This window comes from Aythya ferina, assembly GCF_964211825.1.
Source record: "Aythya ferina genome assembly, chromosome: 2".
NCBI lineage: Eukaryota > Metazoa > Chordata > Aves > Anseriformes > Anatidae > Aythya > Aythya ferina.
Window position 1 is genome coordinate 33708219 of NC_140297.1, and position 12886 is coordinate 33721104.

The window sequence follows — 12886 nt, forward strand, 5'->3', positions numbered from 1 at the left end:
GCTTGAATTTATAAAAGGATAAACATTATATTAATATGTTGTCATATTTTGCTTAAAACTATCCTCACCCTCCCAGGAGGAGCAGGAGAGATAACACAGCCTCAGGTGGGTAGGCAGAAGTGAGCCTCTGGTGGGTAGGCAGAACCATCCCCGGGAATACATCTGGTACCCAAGTGCCTAGTATCTTTGGAAAAACTTCTTGAGCAATACAGTGAAGAAAGTCTCTGACTTCTCATGTCTTTGGTAGTGCTGAACCAGCTCCAACCCCAGAAGAGCACATCATTCCTCATGGAATACTAGAAAACTCTGTTAAAATTACCAATGAACCTCCTATGGGGATACTAACCTACACTCTAAGCTCTACAATTTTGACAAGGTAAAAGAAAGATGGACTTTTTTTCATTAGTTTGTTTTAAGTATTCACTCCTCTGTGGGGAGAATTGATGGTATTCATGACTGTTGTGTAGCAGACCAGGACTTTGGGATTTTTGTGTTTCCAAACTAAATGGCAGCTACAGGATGTTTGTTGCCCGTGTCCTGTGCTGCCTCCATGTTTTCTGTCAATGTTGGGAAGAAAGGTGTGACAATAGCACCTGCATGCATATTATTAAATATCTAGGTATAGGCATGCATAACTGTGTTTAGAAAGATAGACAAAGGTGCACTTATTACATGAGCTTTACCCAGCAGTGCTGTCTTATGGAAAAAAAAAAAATATATATATATATATATATATTTATAACATATATAACATATAACATATATATATATGTTATTTTATTCAATGGTACTTGCTAACTTTGTGCAGCTCTTAATTTTTGGTAGGTTAGACCACATCCATTCTCCCACAGTGTAGATTTATGCATCCAGATGTTCAAGCAATGCCTCACTACCCTATGTATGAATTTCTGTAGTTAGGCATAAAGAAGGAAAATTATGACCAAGGGTTACACACTGTTTGTTGTTGTCTTTTGCTCTTTTCCTGTGTGAGAGTTGCTTGGTGAGAGGAAGAAGCATGTGAAGGACGAGGTAAGAATGGGGAAAACAGGAGTGTTCCTGGATGGGCTCAGCCTGCATCCCTCCTAGTCCCTGGTTATCCCTGCTCTGAGGAACTTGTAGAGAGATCTCCAAATTTGGGGTAAGTCATCTGTGGAGGTGCTGCAGTAGCAAGCTTTCTCAAGTCAGCAAAGCATAGCACGATAAAGGCAAGCAGAACTCTTTACTTTAGCCATTTAGTAATATATTCAGGCTCCCCAGGGAAGTGCTCACAGCACCAAGTCTGCTGGAGTTCAGGGAGTGTTTGGACAATGCTCTTAGAGGTGGTTTAATTTCTAGGTAGTCCTGAGTGCAGCCAAAAGTTGGATCTGATGATCCTTGTGGGTCCCTTCCAACTTGGGATAATCTGTGATTCTGTTAACATGCATTTATGTGAACATAGGCTACATGAAGGCAGAGATTGGATGTGAACAGGGTAAGAGTTGCTTCTAAGGGGAACTATGTGAACCAACACCCAGGAAAAAAAAAAAAAAAAAAAAAAGGAACATTACACTGAAAGAGCCATGTCAAAGCTACCTCAGCTACAAATGCATTAATTATAGTAGTATGAGGGGTTCTGAAAGATTATTCTTGGGAGAATAGGAGAATGTCTGTGGTTTTGTGGCTAAACATACAACTGGTAATACAGCTCTCTTTTTTATTATTTTTATTATTTAATAACTTATTATGATAATAATTCAAATGGAAAGCTCAAAAGAAAAGGCTAGACATTTTTAATAAAGGCAAGGCATATGCATTGCTGACCCACTTCGGACTGCAGTCAATTCAAGTATAAGTATGTATTTTAATTAGCTAATTTCTAAGCTCAATACTTTAGAATGTGCCCTCTCCCCCCATTATTTTGAGCCATGAGGCTTACTATAAAAAATCCTGTACAAACACCATCTTTAATACATTTCTGATTATGATATTTTATTTTTTTAGGTTAAAAAAAAAAAAAAAAAGTAATGAGAAAATCAAACTATGCCTAAACCATGCCTAATCTAGGTGGAATAAATTTAATGTTTTGTGTCTTTAGGACAGAAGCTTGTGTTGAATGGTTAAACTCAGGATTCTGACCTAAGGATTTTTTTTTTTTGTCAGATATATTCTTCACTTTTACCCAGTTTTTGCTACCTGTTATTCAGCTAAGGATGATTTATTTTCTCTGGACAGCCAAGAGTTTATCCCTCTGAAGCTTTTTTCCACTTATCTATGTTTTTATTTGTATCAAAAGTCATTTTTATTATGTCTGTTTCTTCTCAAACTAAAAGAACATAGAAAACTGTCAAAGAACCAAGAATGAATTTACGCAGGTTTTATAGGAAAATTACAGTTCGTCTCAGTAGTTTAAAAAACAATTAAAGCCCTTCACAGAATCTCATTTTGCCAAGATTCTTTGCCAACTCTACAAAACAAGCAAAAACAAAAGAAAAGTGATTAAACTTCACTTTCAAACATGACTTTTTAGGAAACAGCATAAAATCGGAAGGAACAGTGTGCTTTTCAATAAATGGTATTGGTAAAACTGGTAAATATTTTACTTGGGATAAAGTCTATGGAGTTTTCTGCTAAGAAACTGTAATGCTCATCTGAGTGATATTTATAGAGCTCTACTTTCATTGGTTTCAGTTATACACCAGGTCTCTTTCCTAAGGGACACTTGTAAATAAAAAGGTAACCATCAACAATTTTGCTTCTGGGAAATACTGCCAAAAGTACTGCCTACTAGTCGCTTATCACAGTATCTCACTCTTCGTCAGACCTCAGGCTTGTGAGTGCTTCCTTTTGGCAACTGAGGCAGGCACAGCTATCAATTACATTGCCAGTTGTTAAGTGGATAAATGTATTCCTTTTTTACTTTGGCAGGATACCCTTGAACTGCATAGCGAAGAACAGGAATTTAAAAACATCTTTTTCTCTCTCTGCCTTTTTCACACTTGCATTGCTAGTAGACTCAGATTAGGCCCTCCAGGTTGGAATCAAAGATACCTGTTCGGTACTAGAGACCTCAGCATTTGCCTCAATGTCCTCTGCAATTATTTGGAGACTCATACAGAGGTAAGATGTGGTCAAGTAACCCACACACCAAGGTTATTTCAGCTTAGCTGTTTGTACTGAATAAGGGGAAAGCAATTTTTCTCTGAAGCTGTTATTAAAATATCTGGCATTATGTGGTTCTGTTGCTGAGTATGAAAATAAACCAGATCAAAGGTTTTTTTCTTTTTTTTTTTTTCTTCTTTTTCTGGTGGGGGATGCTTGAACTTTATAATATAGGTCAAACCAGTTCCACATCACTAGCTAAGGGGGGAAAAAAATGCCCTTCATTATGTTAACAAAAACAGTGGTTTACATGTGCATATATGCCAAATTCATTAGGCAGGTAATGAAGCATTTGCACAAATGTAATTACATACAGCAATTTTGACAGTTCATAACACTGCATTAATAATCACTACAATTAGTTCTGATGATGGAAGCAATTTACAGCACGTCACATGTATAAATAATGGTGCATTTCCTGCGTGTGTCATTATTATGTATTAAGGATGCCACCTTGTTGTGACTTTCTCAGTAATGTTCCCCTTGAGTCGAAGTTAAGGGTAGATGAGTGTTTTTACTTTTGAGCTTCAGCATATTTTACACTTGTATAGTTTAACTACTCAGTTGAGGTCATTTATGTAAGTTCTGCAAATGCAATTTCCAAATAATTGCAATAGTTATTTATTACTGAATAATGTAGATAGTACTGAATAGGTCCTCCTATGCTCATAATTTAAATAAATCTAAGAGATATTTATATCTTTAAAGAAAAGAGAGAGAGAGAGAGAGAAATGTTAGCCCTTGGTGATATGCTTTTCTCTGTATCTTCCAACTTGTAATTAGTCTTGGAAATTAATTTTCCTTTTTTCTTTTTCCCTTACTGACCTTTTTTTTTTTTTTTTTTTTCTTTTTTTTTTTTTTAGCTAATAGGACTTGAAACTGGTTTTCCCTTCTGTGATACTTGGTGTCATGTTGAAATAATTGCTTAATTTTATAGTGATGATTTAATAATGCTTCCCATTTAGAAAACAAGTCTATAAAATCAGCTTATTCCAACCCTTAGTTTTCTTTGCTAATAAATCTTGCTGCTCTTTAAGCTTGGTTCTTTTCAAACCACAATTCATAAGCATGATAATTAATTCTGCTAATTAATGAGAGGGAGGGTTCTGATGGCAGGAAGGGCTAGGAAGGTCTGTAAGAGCAAGAATCACTTCAGCTCTCCTGTTGGTAATACTGCTTATTGTCCCTTTTCATTGTATTGGTTAGCGATTCATTATATTGTGGCTTTATAAGCATTTTAAACATAGATATTGTAGAGAGAGGAGAGAGAATAGATTTTCAAGATGCAACTTTTTGTGTATATACACATGTGCATATGTATACACACACACACACACATATATATATTACTATAGCTATAGCTCTCATTTGGTACCTTTTGGGGACACATTTATTTAATACAGGTAGGGGCTGACCAGAAAACATAAACTGGAAAACTTTAGCTAGCCCATCAGCTAGTGGAGTGTCTTAACTCCATCATCATTGATACTGGTTTTGCTCTCTCCTTGGGAATATTTAACCTCCTTGCATCTCAGTTTGATTTAACCCATTTTCCTATTGCAAGATGAACTCCACCGTTGTCACCTCTGATAGCTAAGGTCTTTTCAGGTGAAATGCAGGATGCATGATCCTACCTCAATGTCCCACTCTTTCCCTCCACTTTCTTGTCTCCATACGCATGTTCACGGAGTCGTTGTTCAGTGTTGAGGGGAATGTGGACTCCGGCCTCTCTGTGTCCATCCAACAAGCTACGTGTCAAGGGCTTTTTGAGTTCAAACAGGCCATTTTCCCCTGGATTACAACAACAGCAGTTATGCAAACCTGACAGCCTAAAAGATTTAAAGATTTCTAATGCAAAACCCTCAGTTTTCTCACATTAGTAAAAATGTCCCTCTTCTATTGTAAACTTTGATTAGTCCTGTGTTATTGATATCCCCAAAGGTATGCAGCTGAATGAGCTTGTACTGTTGTCTTCTAAAAGACAAAAGGAAACAACCATTTCTTGACATAAATACATATGAAATGGGAAAAATATTAAATGTGTTTCTATTGCCAACAAGGAGAGAAGCAAGTTTCTTCTAATTGAAGGAACATATTATTTTAAACCCAAGTTGGCATTTTTTACAGGGATTCTCTGTTTGGGCTTCTCAACACCCATTTGCAGCGTTGTCTATTATGTCCCGGTGGCTTTTTTTTTTTCTTTCTTCCTTTTTTATTTTTTTTTTCTCCATTCTCTTCAACCCAGTTTAAAAGAAGGATGGATTAGAGTTTCACATATTCAAACTGAAATAAACTTGTAACAAACACACCGGAATAGTTGTAGCTATTTTACATGTTCTGTTCTGTCACATCATGCAATATTTAAAGCTTGTAATTAAGTTTTTACTTGAACTGTTGGGAGGCAAATACTGCCCCCAAGGGTGTAAAGGTTCCCGTCTGGAAAGGCTTCATCACAAACTGGCATATTTTGCAAACCAAAGGGTAGCAAAAAGAAGCTTCAAACTCTGTGAAGCCAAATAGAACAGAAAGACAGTAGTTCATGGAATAAAATGTGTTACCACTGCTAATCACAAGCTGTAAAAGCAGCATTATGGCTACAGCTCTACAATAAACATAGTGCTTACAAGATGTGGTAGTAATGGGATTAATATTAATTCAATTTTTGCTGAAGTTTTTGAATACATCCCAAATTCAAATAATGTAGAATTTCAGTTACTCAGTGTTTCCTAGTGAGGAGATATAAAAGGCTGCAATCAGATACAAGTTTTTTATTTCTCCTCTAAGAAAGGCACAGTAGGTTACCTTCCTGTCACTCATGAGGATTATGTTTTTAAAGATCTGTATAGGAAAATGCATGCACTTGTTAATGAGTTATGTTCTTGTATATCATGCAGTGTTTTGAAAATGTTCTGTTCTCTTAAAATCTTTTTATAAGGAATAAGGTAGAAAATAACGACATAAGGCTCCAATGATACTGCTTTATGCCATTAGACAATTTTAGTCATAAACTTGATATTTTTACTCAGGTATTTATAGGTACCTCTCACTAAATTGGTACCTTCTCACCTAAGAGGTACCACTAAATTGTGGTACCTCTCACAAAAAAAAAATTAAAAAAAAATAAAAAATAAAAAGGGGGGGAGGGGAAGAAAGAAATAAAACTGTTTCAAAGTAGTTATTTTCTAAACAACAGCAACAAAAAACAGTAATAAGAATACATAACCATGAAGCTTTGTAGAAGGAAGTATTTGATTGTCTTTTGTTTCTCATAACAGTGTTTATTCTAGGCATCTTAGGTTTGTTCTTTTCAAAGCTTCTGTTGTTTTATTTAATGGTGTTACCTTGGGTAATAGACTTGTGTTTTCTCTTTGGTGAAATTTTGTACGGTGGCTACATCACTGGGACCACGGTCTCTGCTATATATATATGCAAGAAGTCAAGGCCTCATCTGTGATAATATCTTTCATATACATAGCAAGAGCTCTTGAATGAGTATATACTTTGTTAACTCTGAGAGAAATTCATTTCTCAGAAATGGAGCCTTCTGGGAAGCCCACAAGCTTTCTTGTCTTTGCGGTCCCACCCATACCAAGGTCTTGTCTAGCTGTCGTGGAATAAATGACCCAATTTGTAATGAGTGCCATGACTCATCATGTGCAGATTTTGTCTGCAAGGGTTTGTGACTTGGCATGCAGTTTGTTTAAACACTTCTGCAGGCGCTTACTTGGCACCTTCAGCTCAGTGTTTTGTAACATGGCTTGTATAGCCAGCCTTATGACATTAGGGTTCAGTGCATTTAGGTTTCCATTTTCCTAGTTTAATTACTTTCTTTTAAGGTATTGCTGCTTAAAAATGTCTGGGCAGGCATAAGGAGATGTCTTTTATAAAACTGTGCTTTAACCAATGTAATTGATAGATTCACCAGTTACAGCAGTCCAGAATGGCATAATCTTCAAAACTTGCCTTTAACTGTTTGCATGCCATCTTCTCTGGGTAAAAAAAAAGCATGGAAATGTTATACATTTCCTCGGGTGTTCTTCTGTTCCCAAAATAGGAAAAACAGCTTGTAAGACTACGCATCATTTTTCATGTTCCTCTCACACATCTGTTTCTGCAGCCGCAGTTTTGTCAGATCATCACCAGCTGATGCATACTGCATGTTTTGAATTTCGTCTTTGAGATTTGGTCCTGGACAGCACTGCATGTGGAGCAGCCATGAGTCTAAGGTGCAAGACTGCCAAAGCTGCTTCTAGCTGCAAAGAAGTGCCAGAACTTCTAAGGGCACCAAAAGATAATGTTACTTTTAATTCTAGAAACTTTGCATGGGAAATACTTTAATCTGTTTTCATGTGTACATACATATAGATAGATTTATATCATATATAGAGAGAAAGGAAATATAAAGGAAATATATATAAAGGAAAATGAAACAAAACAAACCTGGCTGATTCTCCTAAGCTGCTAACTAGTTGGTTCAGAGAATTTACTGCAGTTTGTTAAAATCAGCCGAGACCTTTTTCAAGAGCTTTCCAGACTTATTTTTCTTTGTCCATAGGTAAAATGCTTATTTGGAAGGAAAAAATAAATAAATAAATTTTAAAAAAGAAAGAAAGGGTGGAAAAACAAAACAAAACAAAATGTTATGTTTGAGCAGGCCATTTGTTGAGGCTTGCTATCTTAGGCAAAGCTCACTTTTCACCCTCAGCCATGCTGCTGAAGCCTGCCTTAAGGCTCCGGGCGAGATGAGTTTGCTCATGTCTCCCCCGCCTGTACTGAGTGGGTTTTCCTATGTCAAAGAGCCACACGCAGATTAACACAATTTGAAGGAACTGCTCCGAAGAAGAGGCCTGAGCACAAGTTGCCATGGAGATGGGGAGGCTAAGCTCCACTGTACTTGTGACCTCCGCCGAGGCTGATTTCTCCAAATGACAGCTGGGGTTGCAGGGGCACACTAGGAAGCTCGTGTTGGCGGTCCCTGCTCTGCATCTAGCCCGTGGATGAGTAAAGAATTACTGCTTCCAGTTTAGGCAGTCCATTAACCTTCACAAGCCTGAACTTTCATTCAAATAATTGTAAAATAAGTATAGGTGGTGAAACCTGAGGAGAATCACTGCTATTTGTATGGCCTTTGGAAAGTTTAGGGACCCAACCCTGAGCGGGGATCTGCTGGTATTTCAAGCAGTGAGATGATATCTTTCCAAGCATTTTGTCTTAATTGGAAACTGTTACACCACCAAATTACTGGCAAAAACAGAAACCCATGCACTGACTGGTGGCCAGATGAATGCAAACAGGGTGGATGCACATCTCATCAGTACTGATGTTGTGTGTTGGCTGGACAGATTGCCTGTTTTACCTACCCGTGTTGCTGAGAAATTCTTTCAGCTGCAAACCCAACCACAAGGTATGTTATAATAAACCACTACAGATCGGCTTTGCTGACCACATGTGGGAACTGTCGTAGGGACACAAGGGTGGCGAGTTCCTGGTAGGAGCTCTGGTAGCACCCAGCCTCCCGTTGCACGTGTGGCTCCCAGGAACATACATCCTAATGCACAACACATCCTAAATGCCAGCACAGAGAATAGTAAGTGCCGGCTGACTGTCTGATGGAATTGATCTTTCACTCAAGGTGATTAGCAGGGTTTTTTTTCAACACCCAGGCGCTGCATCAAAGTGGGGTCTTAAGGCACAGCTTATTGTGGGTGAGGTTAGCGGCTCCGGTGCAGGTAAATAGCTGGTTGCAGAACCAAAATGACTTCAGAAATAAGTGCTTACTGGTATTAGTGGGAGCAGCAGCTTGTTGTTGACTGTTCTAAATGCCAAAAGCCTTTAAATTTTATTGTGATTTTGTGGAGTGGACCCTGCATTAGGAAGAAATAGCTCCTGTGAAAAGCACCACTTATAGTCAGAAATAGGTTGCAGCAAAAACAACTTGCAAGTCCAGCCTAAATCCCAGAAGGGTCTAGTCTGGGCTAGACCAAACTAGTTCAGAGAAACATTTTGAATTCAGTTAAGTCCTTACAGCACAAGAGACTGGAAAACAAATATGACTGCTACAGCTTTTATGCTGTTCTGTTGTCAGTTGGAGGGCAGTTGTGAGCACAGTGTGTGTTTGTGCAATACCCCTACTTAGCTGCACACTGAGCAGAATTAAAGCTGTGAGTCGTGTGTTAGGTTCAGGTGGATTGAGGCTCTTGTCCTGCCTCTCCCACAGGTGTCCTGTGTGGCTGTTACCAGTGTGTCTCAGGCACTCATCTGCAAAAACGGCATAATAATCCTTGCTCATTTTCTGAGGGAGGGGATGCAGAAATTCAGTACTAAAAATTACACTTGCCTCAGTAGGGGCAGTCCTTAAAATAAACTCAGAGCATCCTCATAAAGAAAGCAGTATCAGTCCTTCGATACTATAGAAAATGGGAATGTCATAAAAGCGTGCAAATAGTAACCATCCTAAAATAGTTTGATAATCCTACTCCGCTGTGGTGGAATGTATAGGTGGCATTTTAATAGACTCCAGACATTTCTGAAACTTTTTAGATGCAAAAGAATGAAGAAGAATGGAGAGATGAGTTGAATGTTAACAGTAGTGGTGACAATGTGCCAACCTGTGGTGGACTGCACTAGGGAGGAATTTGGATCAGAGGAACACAGCTCATTTTGGAGACTTTCTTTTCAGCTTTGAATTTAACATGGGGTGTGAAACAAAAGATGTAACTAGCTTGCATTTTTGTGTGTTTTACATGGTAAAAATATGCTAGAGGTGGCTGAGCTAGTGAGCCTAGCCTTCACTCCAGTGCTATGTTCCCACTGCTGTGTGACAAACCCCTCCTGCGCTGATCCCAGCCTGCACTCCTGCATTGTCTGCCACATCCACTTCTCTTCTCACAGGTAACTAGTGGTAGGACTAGAGGGAATGGCCTCAAGTTGTGCCGGGGGAGGTTCAGGTTGGAAATGAGGAGACATTTCTTCTCTGAAGGAGCAGTCAGGCATTGGGCTGGGTTGCCTAGTGAGGTGGTGGTGTCACCGTCCCTGGGGGTGTTCAAGGTAAGGTTGGACGTGGTGTTTAGGGACATGGTTTAGTGGGTGACATTGGTGGTAGGGGGACAGCTGGACCAGATGATCTTGGAGGTCTTTTCCAACCTTAATGATTCTATGATCCATCACTCAGCCTGGCTAGGGAGAGTCAGGCCTCCATGCTGGGAGGAGCAGCCAGGGCAGAGCACGCTCCCACCGCTCCCAGCCTTGGCCCTTGCTCTGAACCTTGGGTGAGGGTTTCCCTGGCAAGCTGTGGTAGAGGATGAGGCAGCTTTCTGGGATTTTTAGTTTTCCAGTAGTCTGAAGGGGAGAAATCTGAGAAAGGAGGCTGTTTGATTACTTCTTAGCCCCAGCGCCTCCCTTATAGCACATGTGGAGTTTAGCAGAAGGGTACAGAATCAACAGCAGGCCGTTGGATGCTGTGTCGAAGGGTATGGTTACATACTCACATACCCAGATATCCTAGTGCAGCCAAAATGACTGCGGAAACATGTGGAAGACTATGGCTGTTTTAGCATGGAACAGCGCTATTACTTACAGTGCTTAACAGATTAAATGAAAAAGGATGAGCAGGAAAAGAAATTGTAGTTCGAAATTTATACTAGATCTTTTCTCAGGCTCTGCTGTCTTCTGTACCTTCCTTTCTGAACGTACAGCGGAGACACAATGCCCAGATGCCCCAAAAGCTGGCGTGTCATGCGGCAGACATCAGCTCCTCATTTTCCTCATCCTCACCAGTTATTGCAATTTCTCTGCGACTGCCATTCTTGCTCTGTAGTTCTCCGACCCTTGCCTTCCTCTCTCATATTCCCCTGGGCACTTCTTTTCACCATTAGGTCACAGAGGTTTTGCAGATGTGAATCCAACAGTTCTGGATACAAGCAGCAAAAACGTGCTTCAATCTCACATTTTCCAGGGGAGCTTGCACTGTGCATTTTTTGGTTCCTGTTCAGAGTGTGGAAAATTATTTATGGCATTCCTCATTAATTCTGCTAAAGCCAAGGGCTGAAATAGAGCTGCATTACTGTTTTGGTTTCAGTTCTTGGTCATTAGTGCTGTTAGGAATTGTTTTTCATTTGTGTTCTGACTCGAATCCAGAGCAAGCCTGCAGGGGAGAGAGGCTCTTTTTGGGGATGAGACATGCATGTGCGTGTCTGCACTGTATTCTGCCTGGTGCCTAAGATAGCAAGGACTGGGGGGAAGGTAGGAAGTAATGGAAGCTACTAGGCACTACAGAAATACAAATCATCATGCTGGCAACATGATCTCAGGGTACATCACTATAGCAATGGTCATCCCAAGGCCAGGGACATGTTGGCAGGACTTTGGAGTAACGTTACTTGAAAATTTGGAGGTAAATAGAGGTTAAGTGTTAATTGGTTGTTGAAGAGTCAGCAAAGGTGTGCGAGCACTTCTGGTTTTTATCTGCTTAGGAAGGTGGGATGTTCGCTCACTCCTGTAGAATACATGAGACTTTCAAAAAGGAGTTGAATGGTTCCTCACAGCAGTGGTTGCTAATGGGTCTCTTTGTATTGGCCTGCAAAGGTTAGGAAATGTGCTGGGTGATATTCTGGAGATGCTTCCTGAGGAGTTTAACATGGCAGAAATCACGTGGAACAATACTGCCAGGAGCCCCTGCACACTTGTTTGCCTTCAGGAGTGTGAAAGGATCAACCTCCCCTTCAGACATCTGAAAGTCTCTTAAAAGCTGGACCTGTCTCAAGGCAAGTGTCTTTATTATTAATGGTATTGTTGCTCTTGTATGAGTTTGGGGACTTTTTGTTGCTTGTTTTTGAAGTGAAAGAATAGCTGTTCTTTATGATGCCAGTATGCTTGTTATTGTTCTCCAAACAAAGGGAGAGCTGATGTTTTCTCCTCACATGGAAGAACTGCAGTCTGCACTCTTCTATGATGCTGTGCCAGACACATGGACTAAGCTAGTACCCATCCGCATACAGCCTTGCCCACTGGTAAGTACACTGTTCTATCTGCCAACAGCAAACTGTGTTTAGCTAGTACGCAGTTATTCCAGGGAAGTGCTGTTCGTTTCATTTTTTGTCTAACACTTGTCTTAATGGAATCAGTTTTACTTTGAAGTGAGTTTTGCAGAAGCGCTAAGCACTTTGCTAAAGCAAGGCTTTGTCACCTCCTTTTGTCACTAGTGGAAGGGTTGTTCAGCATCTTACAGAATTCCTTTTCCCCTTGCCAGCAGTAGTATTCACTTGAAGGCAGAATGACATGGAGAAAAATAGGCAGTGTTTTTACTCTGTTTTTGGAAATTCCTTTGACACCTCTCAGCAATGTGTGCTGCACTAAGCTGTTATGCTGTCTGTCAGAATCTCTTGTGCTCTTGATTTGTATTTGTTCTGGCTTATCTTGGGGTTTTAAGTGCACCACTGAAGTTGGTACCAGACAAGTTGCATTTAAGAAGCTATCAACTGTTGTTACCAGTTTCAAGCAGTTTCTGAGCGTGTGTTAATATGACTAATGGTGATGCTCAGGTTTCTCCCTGAGACAAACATTACACAACTGAGCACACACACATTTGGTATGGTCAGCAACCTCACTCATGCTCATCACCTTCTACAATTGATTTCAGACATGAAGACAACAGGGAAATAGCTAAAACTGTGACCTTATGCTTATGTAAGTACATACCTTCTGCTTACTTCAGCCATGTATCTATCTTCTCCATAGACAAAGGAATAAT

General features: G+C 39.8%; 1 long non-coding RNA gene across 1 annotated transcript in view; it reads left to right on the forward strand.

The window, feature by feature from the left end:
• LOC311430888 overlaps window positions 1-12886 on the forward strand; it is a 48864-nt gene that overhangs the window by 31288 nt on the left and 4690 nt on the right. The window contains exons 11-15 of the long non-coding RNA XR_014689101.1: window positions 248-376; window positions 992-3096; window positions 11722-11900; window positions 12064-12146; window positions 12776-12822. This is a non-coding gene — a long non-coding RNA (uncharacterized lncRNA). The remainder of the gene's footprint in view (window positions 1-247; window positions 377-991; window positions 3097-11721; window positions 11901-12063; window positions 12147-12775; window positions 12823-12886) is intronic.